Consider the following 25,944-nt stretch of genomic DNA (forward strand, 5'->3'; position numbering starts at 1 on the left):
TCCACCTAGTTGCTTCCATGTGTTGCCCCAGGCATATCCCTGATACACTCTACTTACTTACCTAGCTCCCAATTAGAATGTCAGCTCCTGGGTGTAGGGGCCTGGTGGCGTTGTGGCCTGTTCCCTTCTTTACTTCTAGTGCCTAGCACAGTAAGCGGCACAGAGAAAGCATCCAAGTGCTTACTGGATGAATGGAAACAATGAATGGGGAGAACAGAGGCCTGGATGAATGTATGTGTGAGGAATGCAATTCATTTCAGACAAATTCTCTTGCCAAGGAAGTAAAAACATGGAGTGTAGAAAAGACCTCAGAGATCATCTGGCCCAACCTCCTCATCTTCCAGAAGCCAAGTAATCTTGGCTTAGTGCTGCATGAACTATAAAAGAATATTTCAGAAAACATATGAAAGAATATTAGGAAAAGCAAACATTCCCTCTAATGAAGGAAGATACCAGCCCACACAATCTGCAAGCAGAACTTAATTAAAATGTTCACAGTGCTAATTTTATCTGGCTTCTATTAGTGCCTTCAAAAGTGTCCATCTATTACCTGGCAGTGTCAAGTCTACATCATCCAGGCTCAATTACTTAGTATGTAGATCAGGCAAGATTCTCTCTTCCTCTCCCGCCTGTGTTTCTCCAGCTTTTCATGCTCATTAGCACCTCCAACAGAAGGCTGAGGAAACGAAACTCCAATTTATCAATGTCAACTGTTGGACCAGCAAATTGCATCAGTCCCACCCACACATGGAAGTGTTTGGACAATTCTGAATCAACAAGATGTTGGCAGCTGTGTTCCTATGGTTCAGTAATTGCATTGTTTCCTACTGTGCTCTAAGGGTTGTGAAATGAATTTATTAAATAACCTACACAAAAGGAATGTGGTGTGGGCTAGTGGAAACAGCTCCGAGCTGGTGTTGGGAGACTGTCCCACTTTGACCATTAGCCTTGACTTCAGTTTTTCTAGTCCTCAGGCTCCTAACTACCCAAGAGGATAACTCTGCCCTGAGCAGCGGAGAAATCTCTGGCACCTAAACCATTGTTGTTACTGTGCTTGAGAGAATGCACTAGAGCCTGTAACTGACCACTTCATACTGGAAGACAGTAGTCGGGAAAGGAAAATTGAGTCCACACACATGAAGCATATAATGGAGGAATTTAAACAGACAGAGCGTGTAAGAACCTGCTATATAACACGGGGAACTCTACTCAATACTCTGTAATGACCTCTATGAGAAAAGAATCTGAAAAAGAGTGGATACGTGCATGTGTATAACTGATTCACTTTGCTGCACACCTGAAACACAACAGTGTAAATCAACTCTACTCCAATAAAAATTAAAACAAAAAAAGAAACAAATTCTACTGTCTTTGGTAAGTTTGCCAGTTGGTATTTTGCCAGTTGTCTTGGGTTATTAAAACTAGTTGGTGTTTTGTAAATCTGGCTGTGTGACAGAATGAGACATATTTTCAAGTAAAGATGAAAAACTTACTTGGTATATTAGTACAATTGTAAAAGAGGAAAAACAATTAAGTTTAAGAAAAGTCAACCCTAAGCCTAGTTGACCCTATTTCCATTAGTGTTAAAACAGACTCAATCTTAGAAGGCAAAATGATTTGTGATTACAGAGAATGTCCCCAGAGAGTCGCCCTGCTGAGGGGTGGGAGGGAAGTCTCCCTGGGCCCTAAATAGCTCAAGGTCTCTTGAGTGGTTGGGGTATTTTTTTCTGGGCAAAGACAGAGGAGTCTGAGTGGGAAAAATACCCTCCCTTCAACTGGGAGTTGGGCACTCACTCAGAGCCCTAATTTTGTTTTCAATGGTTTCCCATTCTTTCTTAAAAAGCAAAAAAGTTAAAGTAAGGCTTTCTCTCAAATTAAGAAGCAAAATTCCACTCCTTTCCAAACTCTATAATCAATTATTTTATAAATAGGACTTGGCTCAGATCCATAACCATTTACTGAAGTCTACACATAGCCCAGTGGTTCTGGCCAGGTGGTACAATGGCTGACAGATTACTTACCCTGGGCTTGATCATTTCCACAATGGGTGGGATGATAGTTAATGTGTGTCAAGCACAAGCCCACGGCTGGCTGCGCGCTGAAGTCTATCATAGCCGGGCTAGGTGCTTAATTTCCCAATCTCCTACCTAAACCTTGAAGAAACTATAAGAGGTAGGTATTAGGATTACTATTTTGCAGACAGAGAAGTGGTTACTCAAGGGCACGAAGTGAGGAAGTAAGAAATTTAGGAACTAAAACCAGGTCTGGCTCACTCCAAATCTCACCAGCTTTCTGCAACAAGATGTTGGTGTGAATCTCTGGGATATTTTGTTCTTTCTAGACTGGATGACAAAGCCTTGCAAGGCACTCTTCTGAATAAATTAATGGTACTACACTGAGGCCTTTTCTTCCCAACAGAGTCAATGGAATATGTACACAGAAGTTCATCATCGGAGCTTTATGTGCTTTCGTTCTGGCTGAATGCTAATTTACTTTATTCTCTAATGAGGAGACCTCTAGCCAAATTGCAGGTCAACAGCCTGATGAGCGGCACAGTGGAGTGTGAGTTTTTAGAAAGCCACCCATGGAGCTGCATTCAGAGCTGAGGATCAGTGCTCCAGTCCTCCTTGGAATGTGCCATGGACCGAGACAGGAGGCCAAGGTTCCAGCTTGCTTTTGCCTCAGGACTGGGGCCGAGAAACCTGTATTCCCAACTCACAACTGTAGCAAGTCATTCCCCTCATCTGGGGCCTGTTTCCCCATCTGGAAAATGGTGGGTTTGGACCGAATGATGTATTTTTTAAAGTCAAGTCTATTGAGGTATAACTTATCTACAATAAAACTCACCCCTTTGACAGATACAGTTTGATGAGTCTGACAAAGGTATACAGTTTGATAACTATAGCCACAATTAAGACACAGAAGACTTCCATCACCCCCCAAAATGTCCTCATGCCCTTTTGCAGTCAATCCCCTTTCCAAGCCCCAGGCAATCTTAGATCCGATTTCTATCCCTATAGTTTTACCATTTCCTGAAGGGCACATAGGTGACAAAGTATATAGCCTTTCATGGCTGGCTTCTTTTACTTAGCATGGAACTTTTAATATTCATTCATGTTGAATTCACCAAATCAATAGCTGGCTTCTACTTATTCTTGAGCAGTATTTCCCTCTATGGATATGATGCACTTTGTTTATCTACTCACCAGGTGATGCACAGTTGGGTTGTGTCTAGTTTTTGCTAGTATGAATAAAACTGTATGCCTTTGTGTTAACATAAATTCCATTTCTTTTAGGTAAATACTTAGGTGTATGATAGCTGTGCCATTTGTTAAGTGTGAGGTGTGTGTTTAACTTTCTTATAAAGTGTCTCACTGTTTCCCAAAGTGGCTGTGCCATTGTGCATTCCCACCAGCCATGTATAGGGACTGGTTGCTATTTAATAGGTAGCCTCAGATGACTGCGATTCCTATCAATGTTCCATGAATATATCGACTCTTCCAGGGCAGAGGTCCCATGAAATGCATCTCAGTAGCCTTCACAGCACCAAGGACAGATGCAAAGTAAGTGCACGGACTCAGTGTTGGGAGCCCTTCCGGGTCTGGTAGCGCTATCATTCTCTTTTTTCCTTCTCTGGACATCTTGTTCTGTGACAGTGGACACTAAACACCGGCTTTAGGCTGAAATCGGTCTGGGACGGCCTGCAAAACTACCACCTACTAGCTGTGTACGGTAAATACTTTCACCTCTCACAGGCTTGATTTCCTCTTCTGCAAACTGGAGGTGATCATTACCTCCCGCGCAGGTTGTCGGAAGATTAAATGATGTAACTATGTGTGCTCAACCCACAGTAAGTGCCCGGTAAATAGCAATTTTTAGCTTCTACAGTTATAGACTGGCGTGGCTGATAAAGAAATGGTAGGTGATAAACTTGACCCCCTTCCAAAAGTCCCCAACAACAACTAGAATGTGAAACTGGAGTGCCCTGTGTTCCACTGCAGAGGCCTCACCATGTTTTCCCGATAGATTCAAACGGTTCAAGAGTTCCCTCTCTCCACGCATTATGTTGGTGTATTTATTCTTCTCCTTATTTATAATGTATACACGTGTGTATACGTGTATGTATTAAATACGTACATACAGCGAGAGAGAGAGAGAGAGAGAAATGAACAAGAGAAAGAGTTCCTCTCTTGTTGAGCTTAGAGTCTAATGTGTTCCTTTTAACTGATGTGTAGAAAGACACAGGACAGAAGTTTTGCCATCGGCAAGGAAAAAGGCAGAGTGCCGGGGCCAGCATTCTAGATCTCAGCCAAGCAGCTTAAAGTGTGGCAGCATTTATGGGATTGCTGCAGCTCTAACTTCCATTTTATTCAGGGAAATATACCGTAGGTCCAAAGGTTTCCTAAATGCTAATGTGTGTGTGTGTGCGCACGCGCACGTGTGTGTTAAACAGGGAGAGAGGAGAGAGGCAAGAAAGGAGGACGGGGATTCCACTGATGGGCATCTGAGCTCTGAGTAATGCAACAACACGTTTCATTTTAAGCGCTGTTTGTGTTTCATCCCACCCCCCCACTCCCCTGCAAGCTAACTGCCTTGCTGTTTTGAGCACCCAGCTGTTGCTGTCTGAAACCTGACCTTCATTGTGAAGAGGCTCACAGCTGCAGCAAGCTGTCTACCTAGTAATGCCTGGGTTCTTATCAGCTTCATGCCTCTCTTTCCCTTAACCAACTTAGTGAAGTGGGCTGGTTCCCCTAGTTCCTTCCCCGAAACCATTAGTCTCTCGGCCAAAATAAGAGGAGGGGGCAAGTACCCCTTGAGGAGAGAGGAGTTCCGGTTGCAGGGCAGCCCTGCAGAAGGCCACTGGAGGCCTGCCTGGCTCAGTTCACTTTCCTACTATGAGTGTGGTTCATGGACCAGGAGCAAGGGCATTATATTAGAATGTTCATTAGAATGCAGAGTCTCAGGCCAGACTCTAGACCTACTGAAGCAGGGGACCCCAAGTATGTGTAGGCACATTAAAGTTTCAGAAGTGCTCGAATGGGGTATAAACCCCAAAGAGTTTTCCAAGAGCCTTACCTAAGCATATAAGATGGCCAAGCAGGTCGGGACAAAACTATGTTGGAAAGGCAATGTGGTGCGAAGGAAACAGCCAGCCCCAGAGACCCTCACTGTCTGATATTCATGCCCTTGTATAGTTCCCGCGAACACGGAGTCAGGGTTGGTCTGTGTGGCAAATCATATGTGTAGTAGTGAGAGCACGAGACTTCCGGGGCAAGGTCATAACAGGCACCGCAACATTTTCCTGGCTTGGTCCTTTGGATCACTTGCTGGGGTGGGGAGGGGAGGCGGGTGGAAAGCCCATCACTATGTGGGGGCCTCTTTCAAGACCTGGTGGAGAGGCCCACATGGGGATAAATTGGGGCCTCCCAGCACCAACTGCCAGTCACGGGAACAAGCCAGCTTGTAGGTGGCACCTCCAGGCCCAGCCAAGCTTTCTGGTGACTGCAGATCCAGTCAACGCCTTACGTGCTACTTCATGAGAGACCCCAAGCCAGGACCACCCAACTAAGCCACCCCCAAATGCCTGATCCCAAGAAACCGTGTGAGCGAATCAATGTTTAATGCTGTTTTAAGCCACTGAATTTTGAAGTATTGCTTATTCAGTGACAAATAACTAGCACAAGGACAGAGAGCTGGGTCTGAAATGGGGCTCCCCCTCTACTAGGAGTGGTTTTCCACACTCACATCACCTTCTTCGTGCCTCAGATGCCTCATCTACAAAAGGAACAATCACAGTTCATCCAATCTTCAACCCCTTTGAACATACAGATGCACCATTACTTTATATATCACTAAGACAGGAAAACAAGATGTCATCCAAGTAGTACATCTTAGGTCCTCAAATGCACACAAATTTTAGAGATGTTAAATTGTGGGAAGATGTGCATCTTAAAATTGATGAAATACAGTATGATGTTCGTTCTGCCTGCCACATGGAGATGGTAAAAGCATCAATGGCACAGCAGATGAGAAGGCGGGAAGTGATGGGCAGCATTCTGAAGCACCACTGCCTGAGAAAGGGAAATGACACTATGGTTCCAGACCAGCTAATTAAACTGGCTCTGCTGGGCTTCATCATTTCACTTTTAATGCTCTTGCCTCAGGCTCCTATCACAATCTATGCTCAAAATGACTGCTACAAAGCCCAACTGAGAGGGAAAAATAGTTAAGGAAAACCATCTATGGCAGTGCTCCCTAAACTTGCTGGAGCATAAGAAATGACTCAGTGCATTTGTTAAATATACACCCAGGCCCCTTGCTAGAGACTTTGATTCAATAAATCTGGAGTGAGCATTGGAATCTATATTTTACCAAGGGCCCCAGGCAGTTCTTATGAACACACAAGATTTAAAACACTGATCAAAACAAGATAATATCCATCCCTTATTAATATTTTTCCTTGCATCAAAGCATAATAGGAAAGTATAAGTCTGGATTGCCTTAGCTATGTCCCCATATAAAAAAGGCCTTCGATCTGGTATAAGATTTTACTGAAGGTCAATGTAAAAACAAACAAGCTGTCTTGCAAAGGAATTTGCCATCACTAGAAAGCTTACTGAAGTCATGGAAAATTATACTATTCAATGCTTATAGTGTAAAGATCTGCATAATATTAGAGGAGATATATTAAAGAATGTATCTCCTAACAGGCTGATCTGTTTCCTTTTTTAAAAATTGAGGTATAGCTGATGTACAATATTATATAAGTTTCAGGTGTACAACATAGTGATTCACAATTTTTAAAGGTTAATCTCCATTTATAATTATAAAATATTATCTATATTCCCTGCACTGTACAATATATCCTTGTCACTTATTTATTTTATACATAGTTTGTGACCTGTTTCCTTTTTTATCAGTCAATAAGAGTTGCTAAGCAACCATATTTTCCTTTTTTGCTTAGACTGCCAGGAATCTTTCACCTAAAATCCATGCCCCCCAAATGATAATAACATTAGAAATAATTAATATTTTTGGGCAAAAACATAGTTGCTGCTGCACAAAGCTTCTTGGGAGGTTTTGAGTTTGTTGTGTATTTTAATGGTCATGTTTTAGTCATGTGTTTTTTCTTAATACTCACAAGTCTTTTGGGAAGTAGGCAAGAAACAGATTTTAAAATGAATACTATTTGTTTTGTTTTGTTCTGTTTCTAATCACGTTTAGACTAAATGACCACAACCCAATTTCTAGCAACTCTTTGCTGAGTTGCATGGGTTGTCTCCTCTCATGCCAATTCCTTGGCCAGCTTTTAAAACATCATAGGAATGCTAACCCCATCTTGGCAAGGAATGTTGATTTCCTATTCAAGCCAAATACTTATGCAAATAAACAGAAAATAATTTTAGAGCACCTCCTCAAAAGCCTCTTCTTGTCTTCGCTGGTGCATAACATAATTTTCTGACAATCTGACCCAACTATGGCAGCAGAGTCAGGCCATTTAAAATCTTTCCCTATAAGAACAAAACACACAAAAAAATCTTCCACTTCATTTTCCAATATTTTACTCATGTGCTTTCAGTTTTGCAACAGAATTTCATCCTTGACCTGAATGTCTAAATATCTCCCAAACAATAATTAAGTCACCACAACCCTGCTGTGTAAAGGGCATTTTCTGACAGATGGGATACCAAGACAGAACATGGAAATTGCTTCTACTCTTCCCCAGCCTTATGGAGCAAGGACACTCAGGGCAAGGATTTTCATAATCAACCTTGGAGTCTGAGGTGCACGTAGAGGCTCAAAAGGACGTGACTAAGTTATCGATATAGAGTATGGAATAGTGTTAACCCATTGATGTTCCAATAAATATTTCCAATCTCCACGAATTTCCTCATACCATCTGCCTACCCAAGCTGACTTCACCCTGTTTTTTCGGTCAAAGGTCCTTTACTCTGTGAAGCCTTCCCAACTGCCCCTCTCCTCCCATCAGGGTTAATCCCATTCTCATCTGTCTTCCTGTGACACTCACAACATGGCAACACAATGGATTGCCTTATCTATTTGTCTCCGCTGCTGGACCAAGTTGCTTGAGGTCAGTGATCCTAGTTAATTCCTCTTTGAACTGCAGGACCAATCAGATTAACCCGGTACACATCAGGTGCTTGGTCAATTTGTATGAATGAAAGAATCTAGTTCAGGAACTCTGAGGTCCCTCAGATTCTCTGATACAAATTCAGTCATTATGCAAATAAGGACATTAGGCCCAAAGAACCCATCTTTCCCAGAGTTACACCAAAAAAAGGAAACAAGACAGACAAAAATCCAAATTTTCTCATTCCCAACCCATTGATTCTCCTTTACTGGACCTATTACACGACCTCTGACCTATTTGTCAGATCCCTGTCTTCTGCCACCACTTCTTGCACCTTCCAATTTAGTTAGTCTCTCCCTCATCCATCATTTCTCAATCCAGAATCAGGTCCTCAGGGAAAAACCTTCCAGCCTGGGGCAGGCTCCTTCAGTATCTGCTCCCATACCTCCTCGAATCATGCTTCTTTCCTGTGGAGAATGTATCCCAGCCTGCAATTATACTTTCAAAAGTGAAACTATTTTATGAAGGTCCAGCTTTCTCACTAAACTCCCTGAGAGTAGAAACATGTATTTGTTGCTGCCATTCACTGCTATATCCCTAGTGCAGGAAGCCTCATTCGACTAATTTTTTGTTGAATGAATAAATCATTTAAAAACTCTCCAAAAATAAGGAGTGGGTCAGTCGTACAAATATTCCATCTCATGAATAGCAGAGATACAACAAAAGCAGCTCACCCTTCCTGTACAATATTAAAAGATATCTCTATTTTTGCGTTCAGATAAGTCACTTTATAGATAACATGGAACTGATGCTTAAACTCAGATGTCCCTGTTTCAGAATCTGGGAAAAACCTGGGCAGCCTTCTTCTTTCAATGGGTTCACAATGAAATGCTAGTTATTTTAGCATGAGATTAAGACAAACTGGGACCAGCAGTGTGATGCTCACAGAATTTCTTTCCCAGGATAGACTGAAATATCTGGATTATGTAGACAACTGCTTTCTACAACAGGTATGGATATTTGAGAGGATTATTCTAATTCAATTTGCCCCTGCATCTTTAAAAAGTTTCTTAAAAGCGTGTAGCAATATTTGCAATTTTTTCCCACTTAACCCAGAGAAAGGGCCAGGTCATGTCTCTAATCCCCAAGTCACTTACAGATTCCAGAAAGAAATATGACAATTTGATGTAATTGCTTAGAACATTTTGACAATCTGTTGGGTCTAAAACAGTTTAATTAGATATCAAACATCGTTTCCAGTTCTAACTCTGGAATTAACTAAAGAAGTAAATGGCTCACTTCTGTTTCTCTCTTCCTCACCTGTTTAAATATAACAAAACTCTTGTCAGTTTGAAGGTTTACTAGCCTTGATCCTACAACTCATGGTGAAAAACCTGCCCTCCTTTGGAAGACCGAGAACACAGTGGTGAGAAAAGTCCTCCCTTGGACAAAAAGCTTTGATTACAGGATGTCACTATTTTTGGAATGTTCTTAGCACATTCCCTATGAAAAACCATTATATCTTCCCCTCCTTGGAGCTTGAAAAAAATGTCCTACCTCTCCTAAGCTGGGGTATCTCAGAGGTGTTGGAGTGAGGCAACAGTGATGTCAGCGAGTATGGTTATGTGCTCTGATTAGGCTTTGAGTGAATAGACTTGGGTCATAAATCAAGAGAACTAATTATAAACATAGCACCATCCTTCCCTGGACCTCACCTTCCTCTATTATTAAATAAAGGGCATTACTCGAAGGTCCCAGTTATCACTAGCATCCTGTGACTCTAACTCTGACCCTACTAACACAGAGAGAAAACCTCAGAGCTTGCTTCTGGGAAAGCAGAGAAAGGACCAGATATCTACAGGGGGGCTTACTGTCTGTTCTGCCTCCGCTATAGATGCCCCATGGGTGCTCCGTGCCTAACCCTGGCCATTGCTTCACAGTGGACCTCTAACATCCAAAGGTAATCTGGATGCTTGTTATGGGCTGAAGTGTGCTCCCGTCAAATTCATATTTTGAAGCTCTAACCCCCCAGTACCTCCAAATGTGACTCTATTGGACCCTAATCCCAGCAGACTGATGTCCTTATAGGAACAGGAAACTGGACACAAAGAGACCCAGAGGAAAGGCCATGTAAGGACACATTGAGAAGCCAAGGAGAGGGGTCTCAGGAGAAACTAAATCCGCTGACCACTTGATCTTGGACTTCCAGCCTCCAGAACTGTGAGAAAATAAATGTCTGTTGTTTAAGCCACCTAGTCTGTGGTATTTTGTTACAGCAGCCCTTGTCAACTAATACAATGCTGAACTGATTCACCTGTTTAGATAAGAACTTGGATCTTCTTGTCTATATCTCTCCTTTCTCCAATGAAAAGACTTCAGTTCTAAAGCAGGAAAGTAACTTTCCCAAGGTCACACAGGTACTTAGTGCCTGAAGAGACACTAGAACAGAGCTTATAGAGGGAAATAGGTGTATTCAACAGCCTGGACTTTTTCCTTAAAAACAATCCATGTCATACAATAAAACACTGAAACTTGGCATAGACATATGCATCAAAGAACTCATACCCAGTGTACAGTCATAATATGCTTGAGTGACCAATTATAAATTATGGTATTTCACTGAACTGAAAACACATGTTTAAGACATGCCCTGTTTTACCCAGAACTCTGTCAGCATCCAGGAGGTATTAGGACTTCTTCTACTCTAGAAGGCTAACAACTTTCCTCCAGGGAGTGCTCACCTTAGCTACTGACTTTCCTTTGTGCTCTATTCTTTCCCAAATGGGCCTCCTGAAGTCTGTGTACAGGGAGAGACACTCATACATAAGCATGACTGTTTCTGAGACTAAAACCAGGCATGAGACTCAACATTTGCACTGGAACCCATCTCCGTTCTCTACTCCTGGTCACACACAAGACCTGACCAGGCAGTCCCTGGGCCCTTGGGCTGACATGGGCTCCATGCCAAGCCTGAGATGAGGCTCCAGAGGGGACCTAGCTGCATGTTCCCCCACCACAGAAGACGGAGGCCCTGAAAGAGAACTCAGATGAAATTATCAATAGCAAACCCTGATTATCAAAACTGGCTTAAGGAAAAAGGGAAAGGTCCTAGTTCACTAGTTCCTAAATGGACATGTTCAGGCTGTCTGCATCTGAATCATCTCAAAAAGGTTTGGGTTCTTTTAAAAATATAAACTTCAAAACCTCATCCTTAGGCTGTGCTATTTCACGGATCTAGGGTGGGGCTCTGGACTGTGTATTTTTAGGTGATCCTCGGGTGAGTATAAAATCTGGGAAATACTCAAAACCGCTCTACATTTCTCAGAGTTGAAAGAAAACAACTGAGAAGTAGCCGGTGTCTACAAATCATAGTTTATATCATTGAGTCATTATCATTAACTATACTGGAGTTCTTTGAGGTACCATCCATCTGTTTTTATATTAGCTTATCCACTGTTAGATAACAGAACACCCCAAAACTTAGTGACTTGTAACAACAAACATTTCTTATCTTTCAGTTTCTGTAAGTTGGGAATTCAGGTGTGGTGGGGCTGGGTATTTCTGGCTCAAGGGTTTTCACGAGGTTGCCATTAAGTCACTGGCTGGGGCTGCAGTCATCTGAAGGCGTGACTGAGGCCGAATAATCCACTTCCAAACTGAGGCCTCAGTTTCTCACTGACTGCTGGCAGAGGCCTTAGTTCCTCCCCACCTAGGCTTCTACATAAGACATCCTATGTGTCCTCATGACATGGCAGGTACCTCCCCTAGGAGAAAGTAATCCAACAGAGAGAGAAAGGAGGAAGTCACAGTTCCTTTCATGATCCAGTCCCTGAAGTTACACATTATCACTTTCACTTTTTTCTATTCGTTAGAAATGAGTCACTAAGTCCAACTCACATTCATGGAGAATAGGCCTCATCTTTTTTTTTTTTTTTTTTTTATGGTGCGCAGGCTTCTCACTGTTGTGGCCTCTCCCGTTGCAGAGCACAGGCTCCGGATGTGCAGGCTCAGCAGCCATGGCTCACGGGCCCAGCCTCTCCGTGGCATGTGGGATCTTCCTGGACCGGGGCATGAACCCGTGTCCCCTGCATTGGCAGGTGGACTCTCAACCACTGCACCACCAGGGAAGCCCTAGGCCTCACCTTTTAAAGGAAGTGTCAAAGAATTTGTGGACATATTTTAAACTACTATAATTTCCAATATATGTCATACTCTGAGAATGGAATAGAAATTAGAAATACAGAAGCATCTCTGGTCTTCATGCTGCCCTCATGGAATCTGGGAGTAGATTCCATTCCAGGGGTAGAAGAAAGGACTAGGGTACCCAATACATTATTCTCCTTTTATAAAGTCAAGCTAGCGAACAGTCAGTTAGGTTAGGGGCAGAGGCACATAAATGTAATAAATTAGAAGTCAAAAAGACTTGGGTGTGAGACCCGACTTGCCCAGCTTTAGCTTTGTACCTCACTTAGCCACTGAACTACTACCCTCTTTCTTTACAAAATGAAAATTATTTATTACTCACTAGTGGTGAAGGGACAGAGTTGGGGGCAGAGACTCTACAAAGGCAAAGCAGATAAAATCCATGACAGTGAGGGACACACAGCAACGTGCTAGACATATTAATAATTATGATTACTAGCATGTTTATTATAAGCAAAGGTATGCACATCAGAAGGTGATGAGGCCAATATACCCAGGTCACCTTAATTCCTTTTGCATAGTCCCTCTCTGGATTTGTATACCTTCCTTCTAGGTGCAAAGCAGCCCCTTAGCACTCTCTAAGGAAATCCCACCCACAGGGACACTCATCTCCCTGCTCTAAATTCTTTCTGGCGGACACATCCTACCTGTGCTGTTCCTAGCAATTATGTCTGCACAGGCCCTGCAAAATGTTTCTAAACTGCCTAACGCTACCTGATCAGGTAATGCCTCTCAAGGACTTATATTTGTGCCCCTGAATTTGTAAATGCCCATTCATATTGAAGGCGAGAGTGAGAAGAACTGCAAATAAGTATGGACACATCTGGAAATACCTTGTGCTTGTGGGTATGTCTATATATACATATTTAAGTATTATTTATCTAAACCTGCTACATGCAAAAATAAAACAAAATAGTGAGACAGAATTCTACTGTAATCAGAATGGGAACTTCCTTGGAGCTCTGAAGAATCTGATTCAGAGTACGGCTGCCAAAGGAAACGTCAATCTACACAGAAAACAAACTTACAAACACTGAGGTGTAGGAACGCATCTGAGAAAGCTCATTCCCAATTCTTTTTCAAATCCCTTTCTCCTCCTCCCCAGGGTTTTCAGACTCATTAAAGAGATCCAAGAAATTTCACCGTTTGGGGGAAACTCACTGTGGTAAGGCATGTAATATTAAACCACCCCGTGGCCTTGAAAAAAATAAAAAACAAAAAGCATACCCATGCAGAGATAAGAAAAGAGCTTGAAAAACAATACTCAAAACTCTTCCAAGCACTGAGGCCTGGAGGACATACCTAAAGCAAAAGTTTTTTTTTTAATGTATCTTTAGTTAATAAGTCAAAAATTCAAGGAGCATTACAAGAATACGTGTAAAGGTCCCCTGCGGACATAAAAGGTGATCATGAGAGGGAACACAAAAACTGGAGGTGTTCAAGTTTTAGAAAGCCACCTGCCGCGCTCCCCTTTTTGCAGAGAATAAAGGGAGAAGGGCTGAAATTAGAAACGCTTATACTCATCCCACAGTTTCAAAGTCAACGAAGGGGGACAGAGTGTGTTCGAAATGAAAAAGAAAATCAAAGCTCTTTTAATTCAACCACCATAACTTTGTGCTTGAGGGTACAGCAAGGACTTTTCCTTTTTGCCCTTTTGCTTTTCCTCCCTCCCCACAAACCCTCCACCCTCCCCGAGAAGTTAAGTCACACAGTATCTGGGGCAATTGATCGGGAGTTATTCCCATTTAAATTATAGCCCAATCCTACCAAACCTAAAAAATCTAGAGTTTGTTCTCAAGAGCCTTCGTTGTTTAAAACAGATGAGCAAGGTTTTGCGGTAGGAAGTTTCTTGTGGTGGGAGGTGACTGGCTGGATCTCCCCAGATGACCAAATAAGAAAAGTCCTGCTGAAAGACGGCACTGGTAAGGGCCTCTTAAGCGACCTTGTCCAGTAGAACAGCCAGATATCAGAGGCTCTGATGAAGCAAGTGCTGAATAAATGAAGGCCTAGAAGACGAGGTTTCAGTCGATTAGCACAACCTCTTAGAAACTTTCATACAATTTGGGATTGCTACATACAAATATTTCCTGCCATCACTGGGTGCTGCTGAGTTGTCTCTCAATTTTCACCAGAGCTTACAGACAGGAAGCAGGTTGTAGAAAATATTTTACAGAAATCAGAATCAGCAAACCACTTGTATACTGGAAAGAACACAGGTCTTAGATCAGAAGGACCTAGGGCTGAATTCACAAGCCCTGCCTCATAGTAGCTGATTGACTGACTTAGATAACTAAACCCCCTGGGCCTTAGTTTCTTACATTTCCCTCCCCACCTTTTTTTTTTTTTTTAAAGCCAACAGCTTATTGTGAAGACAAAATAAGCATCTCCACGAAAAAGTACTTTGAATGAAGTAATGACGCCACAACAGTGAATGACACCAGCTTCTGATCTTCCACAATCCCCAGGCTAGCTGGAAAAACAGAGTATATGAATGAAAAAGACAAGGCAGGTACAGTAACCAGCCTCCAGGGTGGCCCCTGATGATCTCACCTTCTGGTAGTCACCTCTTTGAGTGGTCACCTCTCACAATGTACCAAGGCAGGTCAATGTGACCAACAGAAGGGATGGTTTTCACTTCCAAGATTAGGTAACAAAAGACATTTCAGCATCCATCTAAGCTGGTGTTTCTTTCTCTCTCTCTGATCACTCACTTTGGGAAAGTCAGCTGTCATATCATCACACAGCCCTCTGGAGAGGACCAAGTGGAGAACTCAGGTCTCTGGCCAAAAGCCTCACAGCTGAGCTTAGAAATGGATCCTCCAACCTCAGTCAAGCCTTCAAATGACCACAGCCCTGGCTGAGAAACCCTGAGCCAGACCCAAACACCTACCTAAGACACTCCCAGATGCTTGACCCTCTGAAATTGTGGGAGATAATAGATGTTTGTTGTTTTAAGTTATGGAGGAATCTGTTACACCGCAATAAATCACTAATACAGTAGGTTACACTAAAAGTTGCAAGGTTTGGAAGAGGAAGAAATCCCTGAAGTCTGGGAGTTGTTTGTCAAAGAATTAAGTTTGGAAGGAAGGATGAGTTTGACAGGTGAGGGGGCAGCCCTGGGTTGCAGACATGAGTGAACGAGGCAGAGAGGCAGGAAAGCATCAGACAGGTTCAACGTGCAGTGCGGAGAGAGACAGGATGCCAGCCAGGGCATCTGCCACTTCTAATTCAGACCGTGGAGGGGTGAGTACAGATCCTTGAGTAAGGAGATGCCTAGGCAGTAACTAGGGCTGAGAGTTCCCACTGGTGGGCATGTAGTAGAAGATGAATGCTACACAAAACCAGAGGCAAGGGGCTTCCCTGGTGGCACAGTGGTTGAGAATCTGCCTGCTAATGCAGGGGACACGGGTTCGAGCCCTGGTCTGGGAGGATCCCACATGCCGCGGAGCAACTAGGCCCGTGAGCCACAACTACTGAGCCTGCGCGTCTGGAGCCTGTGCTCCGCAACAAGAGAGGCCACAACAGTGAGCGGCCCGTGCACCACGATGAAGAGTGGCCCCCGCTTGCCACAACTAGAGAAAGCCCTTGCATGGAAACGAAGACCCAACACAGCCAAAAATAAAAATAAATAAATTAAAAGAAGGCTCAACATTATTAAAAAAAAAAAAAAAACCAGAGGCGAGGAAGTCAAGCAGGAGTCTTCTGTAATGCCCCAGGGGAGGAAATAAGGAGCTGCCCTAGAGTGCAGCTGAAGTAAGAATGGAGAGAAGAAATGAATGTGAGATACATCATGAACATGGTCCACCATGTCAAGCATGGCCGTCTGCCAGAGCCTGAGGTGTCTGAATCTCCACTCGGTCATTTAATCTGTGTGCAGAGTCAGTTACATGCCTGAGGACACAACTACCACGGGACACATCCCTCAGTCATTCATATAACATGCTGTCCTGGCATACAACACATTGCACTATGAAATTAATGCCATAAATATTGGAGATGATTTAGACACAAAATTAGAGTGAATGTGTAAGCTTTGTTTCCTTTTAAATCACCACGACTGCAAGAATGGACTCCAGATTACACTGTTATCCTTAATAATGTCAAATACTAATAAAAGAGGACACTGTGGAAGTGACACTCAGAAAATTCAAAAACAATCCTTCACGCCAGCGATAGGTCAGAGGAGGAAAGCCCTAAGAAACAATACTAGTACTATCAATCTTGCCCAGTCATCTACGTAACAGGAGAAAAATCACCAAAATGCCAATGGAGATTCAGACAACATTTACATTGTGGGATCCCTGGGGTTCTCTGGGAAGTGACACCATCCAATTACTCAGAGGCTGCCGAAGCTGCTGCTAATGTTGAGAGCGGTGAGGGCCATTCTGGTGAAATTATAGCAGGACAGCTGACAAAGGCGCCCCACCCTTTGGCTGACTGTCTTTGACTCACAGAGTCTCCAAGGGACCGGAGGAGAGGGAGCAGCATGCCACACATGGTGGGAAGAGCACACGTGGCTATCCCTTCCCAGACCTACAAGGCTAACGCCCACGTGGTTTAGCATGTGCGGGAGGTCATCTGGCCCACACCCATTTGACAGCTAGGGAGACTGAGGCTGAGAGAGACTTAAGAGGTCGCGCAGCCTAGAAAGTCGATTGGGACTACATCCTGGTTTCTCTAACCCCCAGCCCGGCACTCTTCTCGTTTCCTTCCACCCCATGGTGGACAGGAAGAAGAAGATGAAGGCAGATTCTTCGAGCCTCCAGGGAATGCACTGTGCTCTGACATTCACTTCCACCCAGAAACAAAACTTGAACCCTTCAATTCAGCACACTTTGAGCATCTACCCTACACCCGGCACTCTGCCAGGTCCTGTGAGGTAGAGATGAGTCTGTGAGCAAATGGAAGCAGGGATTGGGGTACTTTAGTGGAGGCAGAAGACGGTCGTAGCCGACTAACCACAGGCTGACTATCAAGGGTGAGGGGAGAGCAGACTTACTGGAGAAGGTGACATTCAGAGTGCAGTTAGGGTCCTAACGGGGAGGTGGTGGCAGAGGCCATTCAGAAAGTCTGGGAAGGCCATGGTGCACACTGGAAGGCTGGCTCTAGGGAGGCCTGAGAAGGAGATGACTGAGAGTCCAGGTGCACAGGGAGGCTTGGAATTCCAAGAGAAATGTGAACTTTATCTCTCAGGCAATGGGGAGACATGGACTCTTTTACAAAGGGAGTAACACTATTCAACCCCAGACAGGGCGGGGCTCCATCAGCCCCATCTGTAGCTTGCTAAACGAAGATCGTCTGTCACTAAGGCTGTCCTTTCAGGGGAACTACAAAAGACAAGGACTGAAAGCAAGCTCCTTCCTGTCTTTGACATGTCTTTGACATGTCCTAGCAGAATGCCAATTAGCCTTCCAGGGAGTGAAGGTGCAAAGAACCCAGCTTCAGTAACTGTGCTTCTCCTCCTGCTGTGATGACACAGGACTGTCATCACCACTTAGGGACAACTCTGCTAACACCATGCCGTATCAGGACCAAAGAGATGCCAAGCATCCTACTCGGTTCAAAAGCAATAGAGGGAGGGATGTTTGCTCCTGAAAATTGGGCTTGATAAAGTCACAGAAAGAGAAACATCTGTTTGGGAAACAGTGAAATCTGCCAAAGGGCACATGTACAGTACATACATGTAAACAACTATAGCTGGGTCAGGGAAGAAAGAGCTCCAGACGTTGGAAGGGAACGCCTGTATTTCCATCCTGGCTCTGCGACTTAGCAGCCGCCTAACCTGCAGGTTATTTCACTTTCCTGAGCCTCGGTTTCCTCATCCGTTAAACAGAAATAAATGCCCTCTTCTTTGCCCACATGTCAAGAAGCCTGAGGGAGAAAGGTGCTCACGCAGTGCCCAGCCCAGGATGTAAGCAGCCAGAGCTACCCTCCTAGCAGAGTCAGACAAGCAGCCTCCTGAAATGGACTCCCCCTTTGCAGACTGAGTCCCAAGCTGCCAGATTTGGGCCAGAGCTCCTGTCCTCCCAGCTCTGGAGCGACCGCTCTCCATTGCTGACTATGAAATATGCTGCTGTCGTCCAGGTTTTGATTTCTGCTCAGTCGTGTTCCTTCTAGTTGTGCCTCCCTTGGTCAGAAACCTACACTGAAACCGCCTGAATGGGGTCCTCCCCACCGGCCAAGTCTCAGGAGACACTTTACCTCGTCCCAGTCTCTGCGATGGTTGGGCCTGGATACACAATGCCCATCGACATTCAAGTTTGTTTAACCCTTGGAAAGAATGGGTTTAGACAATTTTTGTTACCCTGGAAGGCTAGTTAGTGCTCATGTGATTAACTCTCTCTCTATTCCTTGCCTTGGTGTGAGCTGGATGCCCTCAAGCATGTGGTTACTTCAGAGACATCAGCACCTTTTCCCTAAAACCTTTGGCAATCTCCATTCATCTCTCCCCCGCGGTGCTGCTCGCCTTGCCCTTTCCTGCCCTTTCAAAGACTGATGGGCAGATACACCACACTGCTAACATGATACCAAAGCGCCCATACAATCCAGAAACACAGGTGATGAAGGTAAACAAAATGGCATCACCCACTTCTGTTCCCCAGCAGATCTCTCCCCTGTCATTTCTCTCCTCTGGCAAGTGGAGCCAGCAAAACCCCCTGAGGGAGACGGGGTGGAGGTTTAAGTGCCTCCGTGACAAAGCTCCCACATTCCGACAGGCTGGGGACCCCAGAGGGAGATGAAATGCAAATGCTTCAACACCCTTCACCGAGCATGACCCCTTCCCCAGGTTAAACCCCAGGGCCCCATTCCAGCCTCTTCCTTCACAAGAACACCATTCACACACGGCCCATGTTTTGCCTAAAAAAGAGAAGCCTGAATAAGCAAAGAGCCCCCCTTTGATCTGCAGGAGAAAGTCTACCTCCAAGCCTCCCATCCCTCAGCCAGCCAGTTGGCAACCTCTTCCCTCATTTCCTCCAGAGGGAGGGCAACAAGATTAAAGCTCTGGCCCTTTAGTTCTCACTTGGAACTTTTACAATGGGTGATTAACAGCCTCTTAACAAGAGTGATCCTCTTCTCACCAAAGATTTGACTGCTAAGTAAATAGGATTCAAAAGTAAAAGAAACACATGTATGCATTGTCCTACTTCCTTGGGAAGCTCAGAAGTTGCAGACTTAAGTGATGAGAAGCCTAAAGAATTGTAAAAAAAGGATTATGGGGTGACTGGCACTTTCTTCAAATGACATAATTTACTGAATAAGGTTTTTCTTTCCATATGTAATTAAGAGCCAGGGAAAAAGCAACTCCAACCACTTCATTCATTACTAGTCTCAGGAAGCACATTACACCATCCCTAACTCAGGCAATGGCCTGTGAGACTATGGTATAGGCAGCCGTGTGCATGGGACCTTGGTTCCTACAAACGTTTTTGTTAAATGCCAGTTAATTTAAGCTCTCCCAGATGACCTGATTTCAGGGTTCCCTGAACCCCTTTATTTGGAGGTAGCAACCAGAGCCCAGATGCAGGGAAAACTAACCACATGGAAGCAGAGTCTCCGGGAATCCCCTGGGAGAAGCCATTCCTGAGTCTTCATGGTTTCAGGGTCACAGAGCTGGAAAGAACCTAAGGCTTTATTAGTCCCCAAGACAATCGCACAATTATTTGTCAAAACAGAATCCAGATGATTGGGTATCAGAGACCCAATATTCCTTTGCTGATTAAGGGTTGAAAATAAACTCACAATCAGGCAAAGGCATAGGTTCTCCATTTAATTATCCAGAGATTAAGAAACATTAGACCTGTCAGACCCAATCTTTTGGGACATGCTTGACAAACGTCAGATTGCTCCCTCCCTTAAGTCAACCAAAGACAGTAAAAAGAACAGGGGTTTTTGAGGAGATTAGAACTGATTCCAAATCTTGGCTCTGCCACTAACTAGTAGTTAAGCATCTTGGGAATTGTGTCTCTCAAAGGGTAATTTTCCTCATTATGAAACAGAAATAATATCAATTTTCATGAAGAGCTGGGATTAAATAAGATAGCACATGACAGGATGTTTCTTGTTACATAGTAGGTACTTCATCTTCCTTCATTCCCAGGTTATACAACAATGGAACACCATAACATCCCAAATCAGAGTTCTTGCAGGACAAACAATTCCCAGTTCAACACAGCAGCAAATCAGTTGCTCAGACTTTTTACAAACTCAGAACCCCATCAACCTAGTCGACAACTTACTTTTCACTGACTACAACATCCTAAAGCTGTTTGCAGAGCGCTGTCTTCCAGGGATCTAGAGATGGAAATGATTATCTGGACACAATCTGAAAAATGTAAACAGTTGCATCCATTTAACATGGGGTTGAAATACCCTAGCTGAATCAGAGCAGGCAAAATTTATAAACAAATGAAAATTCCATCAACAAGATTCAAATAGAAACTTCATTTGGGCTTAGTTTCAAAGTACTGTACACTCTCAAAAATAAAATATAACCAACCAAAATATATTTATGTCTACAGCTGTGACATTAACATTAGCGGCGGCTTGTTTACATGTCTCAGCCAAAAAATGCTCGTCCATCTGGTCACATACCCAGCATTACACACATATTTTAAAGTTATGCAAATATTTCCTATATGCAAACACAGAGGTTATTTCATGTAGACCAATCTGGAAGAAGTCAAGTGCAAATATGCTGCAAAGATACTGCTTAACCCACAAAAACTGACATTTTCCTTTCAACCTGCCAGTTAAATGCCTGCTCTGCTTTCTCATTCATTCACCCACCTCTACAAACATTTGCATTGACATTTTGCCAAAGAGTTATCCCACAGATCTCTAACGGGGAGGGGAGAAGGGAATACAACAATTATACACGAATTTCAAACACTGGAGGTGTCTTCAAAAATATTCTGGCCCAGAGAAGGCCCAATATCAAGCCAGATTTTAAAAAGTGACATCAGTACTTTAATATTATTATACACTTATGCCACAACAGGCTGTCCATTCATATAGGAGATAATTCCTGACCCACTTCCTACTCCAAACAAAGTAAGCTGAGATTGTGACAGACCCACTATTTTGCAGACTAAAAGTATACTTCTGAGTTCATATTTCTAACCTGAAGAAAACCTTGTAAAATGCAATAAGCCAACCTACAACAGTTTAATACACTAGCATCCAGGAACTACATACTGTGTGTGTGTGTGTGTGTGTGTGTGTGTGTATACACATCTCTATTTCTTAAAGTATACACTTAAGGTATACAAGTGATTCAGTACTAATTGCCAAATCTTCCTAGAATAAAATCCAAAGCCTGGTCATGTACAGCCAGCAGCAGGGTAACCCATCCCCATGACCATGGCATTGGATAAGCTTCTGCTATAGAAAGTGTTATTTCCCCTTGAGGCTCTGAATGACCACAGACAAGGAAAAGCAAATGTATTCAGAGGGCCCCTGGGAGCCTAACAGAGAACTCCAGAATTCCCCAAGATCTGGATCCACCACAGTTATGATTTTTTTATTTCTTGAGTAGTTAATCTGTCTACACAAAGAAGTGTACTTAACGTATTACAGATTCAATACCATTATAAGACTCTCAATGCTGCAGCCAGAGAGGTCATTTTAAAGCACACGTGCAAATGTGTCACTCCCCTGTTCAGTCCTGAAATGTCATCCCACTTAGAGGAAAGGCTGGAGTCCTCCCAATGGCCAGAGGGGTGACAAGCCTTGCTTGCCCACCACTTTCCTCTGCTCTGCTCACACCAGCTACACTTGCCCCTTGCTGTTCCTTGAACATCTTTAGAATTCTGCCCTGGCTAGAAGACTCTTCTCCAATGTTCTCACAGCTCATCTTTAACAATCTTCTAGTTTTTGCTTTAGTATCACCATCTTACTCTATTCAAAATTGCAACCTCTTCCCATTGCCTTTTACCCTGCTCTACTTTTCCTTTTTTTCCATGTCACTTACTATATTCAATAAAAAACAAAATGGGACTTCCTTGGTGGCACAGTGGTTAAGAACCCACCTGCCAATGCAGGGGACACAGGTTCGATCCCCGGTCCGGGAAGATCCCACATGCCATGGAGCAAATAAGCCTGTGCACCACAACTACTGAGCCTGCGCTCTAGAGCCCGTGAACCACAACTACTGAGCCCGCATGCTGCAACTACTGAAGGCCGCGCACCTAGAGCCCATACTCCACAACAAGAGAAGCCACTGCAATGAGAAGCCCGTACACCGCAACGAAGAGTAGCCCCCGCTCTCCGCAACTTCGTTGCGTGCAACGAAGACCCAACACAGCCAAAAAAATTTTTTTCAATAAAAAATTTAAATAAATAAAAAACAAAATAATTTATTATCATGTCAATTGTTTATTGTCTGTTTTCCCCTGCTGGAATGTTTAAGTTCCAAAAGAGTGGGAGTCCTTCTCCAGTTCATTTAATGATGTGTGTCTCAAGTGCCTAGAACACTTCCTGATGCATAGTAGGACCTCAAATATTGTCTGAATAACTGAATTGCCAGAGACGGAAGTGCTTTATGACAGAACGACTCCCTGGGGCTCTGCTAAGGCAGAGACTAGGCCTGAAGATTCCATCTCCTAGGGCGTTTACTCTACAATGCCACAGGAAAGGACCTAGACAGGACTCCTGGAAAGGACCCCAGGCAGATGTTGGACAAAAGCTCAAGCAGAGTAACAGAAATATGGACAGACTTGGACAAGACATACACCGCCCAAAAAGCAAGCATCTCATCCCTGCAGTGTTCAGCACCTTCCAAGGCGCCCTACTGCGTGGACTCTTCAATTTGAGGTTCAAGGCTCTCCAATCTGGCACCCAGCCATGGTATCTCATTCTCATCACATGTGTGGTGAGCCAGGCATCACCCTTAGCCCTGCCTGTACTCCTCTACATTCCACCGAAAAAGCTGCTTGTCCCTGCCTGCCCCCAGCCCCACCTACGTGCACAGACTGTCTGAGAACCTCAGGCTCAGCCCCGCCCATTGCCTGAGTCAGCCATGCGGCCTGGATCACTTTTTTTTTTTTTTTTTAAGTTTATTTATTTATTTTTTTAATTAGTTTCTGCTTTATAACAAAGTGAATCAGTCATACATATACATCTGTTCCCACATCCCTTCCCTCATGCATCTCCCTCCCTCCCACCCTCCCCATCCCACCCCTCCAGGCGGTCACAAAGCACCGAGCTGATCTCCCTGTGCTCTGCGGCTGCTTCCCACTATCTATCTACCTTACGTTTGGTAGTGTATATATGTCCATGCCTCTCTTTCGCTTTGTCACAGCTTACCCTTCCCCCTCCCCATATCCTCAAGTCCATTCTCAAGTAGGTCTGTGTCTTTATGCCCGTTTTGCCCCTAGGTTCTTCATGACATTTTTTTTTTTTTAATTCCGTATATATGTGTTAGCATACGGTATTTGTCTTTCTCTTTCGGACTAACTTCACTCTGTATGACAGACTCTAGGTCTATCCACCTCATTACAAATAGCTCAGTTTCGTTTCTTTTTATGGCTGAGTAATATTCCATTGTATATATGTGCCACATCTTCTTTATCCATTCATCCGATGATGGACACTTAGGTTGTTTCCAGCTCCGGGCTATTGTGAATAGAGCTGCAATGAACATTTTGGTACATGTCTCTTTTGGAATTATGGTTTTCTCAGGGTATATGCCCAGTAGTGGGATTGCTGGGTCATATGGTAGTTCTATTTGTAGTTTTTTAAGGAACCTCCATACTGTTCTCCATAGTGGCTGTACCAATTCACATTCCCACCAGCAGTGCAAGAGTGTTCCCTTTTCTCCACACCCTCTCCAGCATTTATTGTTTCTAGATTTCTTGATGATGGCCATTCTGACTGGTGTGAGATGATATCTCATTGTAGTTTTGATTTGCATTTCTCTAATGATTAATGATGTTGAGCATTCTTTCATGTGTTTGTTGGCAGTCTGTATATCTTCTTTGGAGAAATGCCTATTTAAGTCTTCTGCCCATTTTTGGATTGGGTTGTCTGTTTTTTTGCTATTGAGCTGCATGAGCTGTTTATAAATTTTGGAGATTAATCCTTTGTCAGTTGCTTCATTTGCAAATATTTTCTCCCATTCTGCGGGTTGTCTTTTGGTCTTCTTTATGGTTTCCTTTGCTGTGCAAAAGCTTTGAAGTTTCATTAGGTCCCATTTGTTTATCTTTGTTTTTATTTCCATTTCTCTAGGAGGTGGGTCCAAAAGGATCTTGCTGTGATTTATGTCATAGAGTGTTCTACCTATGTTTTCCTCTAAGAGTTTGATAGTTTCTGGCCTTACATTTAAGTCTTTAATCCATTTTGAGCTTATTTTTGTGTATGGTGTTAGGGAATGATCTAATCTCAAACTTTTACATGTCCCTGTCCAGTTTTCCCAGCACCACTTATTGAAGAGGCTGTCCTTTCTCCACTGTACATTCCTGGCTCCTTTATCAAAGATAAGTTGGCCATATGTGCGTGGGTTTATCTCTGGGCTTTCTATCCTGATCCACTGATCTATCTTTCTGTTTTTATGCCAGTACCAGACTGTCTTAATTACTGTAGCTTTGTAGTATAGTCTGAAGTCAGGGAGCCTGATTCCTCCAGCTCCGTTTTTCGTTCTCAAGATTGCTTTAGCTATTCGGGGCCTTTTGTTTTTCCAAACAAATTTTGAAATTTTTTGTTCTAGCTCTGTGAAAAATGCCATTGGTAGTTTGATAGGGATTGCATTGAATCTGTAGATTGCTTTGGGTAGTAGAGTCATTTTCACAATATTGATTCTTCCAATCCAGGAGCATGGTATATCTCTCCATCTATTTGTATCATCTTTAATTTCTTTCATCAGTGTCTTATAGTTTTCTGCATACAGGTCTTTTGTCTCCTTAGGTAGGTTTATTCCTAGATATTTTATTCTTTTTGTTGCGATGGTAAATGGGAGTGTTTTCTTGATTTCATTTTCAGATTTTTCATCATTAGTGTACAGGAATGCCAGAGATCGGCCTGGATCACTTTTGCTGACTTAAATCCACAGTGCACCATCATCCAAAGGGCATGTAAGAACGATTCAGAGTACAACACACATTGTATCAGCCACCCTCCAACCATGAGCCACCCCAGACTCTGAGCTACTGACCCATACAGCAGTTTAAGACTTTTGCAACCTTCTTCCATGTTTATAATCACTTTTAAATGCTTCATATCCTCTGACTTGTAACGCAGGTGGGGGTTAAGAACACAGACTGCAGTTAAAACAAGCCTGCTCTGCCAGTTACTAGCTGTGCCAATTACTAGGTTTACAATGGTGATTGCAAGTGCACCTACCATAGGTCAAGTGTGAGGACAGACGAACTTAAGAAGGCAAAGCTCATGGAACAGTGAACATAGAAACACCCCAAGCAAATACTCAAGATACTCCCATAAACTCCCATAAACGAAATGAAGTATATCTACACAATGGAATATTATTTGGCTATAAAAAGAAATGAAGTTCTGATACATGCTACGAAATGGATGAACGTTGAAAACCTGCTAAATGAAAGAAGCCAGACACAAAAGGCCACATGTTATATGATACCACTTATATGCAATGTCTAGAATAGGCAAATCTATATTCAGAAAGTAGATTTGGTGGTTGC

At 43.4% G+C, this 25,944-nt stretch overlaps 1 protein-coding gene across 5 annotated transcripts in view; it reads right to left on the minus strand.

Moving 5' to 3' along the window:
- MB21D2 (Mab-21 domain containing 2) overlaps window positions 1–25,944 on the minus strand; it is a 108,137-nt gene that overhangs the window by 25,942 nt on the left and 56,251 nt on the right. Inside the window, exon 2 of one of the 5 annotated variants that reach the window (XM_081234405.1) lies at window positions 551–676. The exons of the other annotated variants lie outside the window; for them this stretch is intronic. The gene's annotated coding sequence lies outside the window, so the exon portion shown is untranslated. The remainder of the gene's footprint in view (window positions 1–550; window positions 677–25,944) is intronic. 5 annotated transcript variants of the gene reach the window in all.

This window comes from Mesoplodon bidens (genome assembly GCF_964165515.1).
Source record: "Mesoplodon bidens genome assembly, chromosome: 5".
In the NCBI taxonomy this organism is placed as follows: Eukaryota; Metazoa; Chordata; class Mammalia; order Artiodactyla; family Ziphiidae; genus Mesoplodon; species Mesoplodon bidens.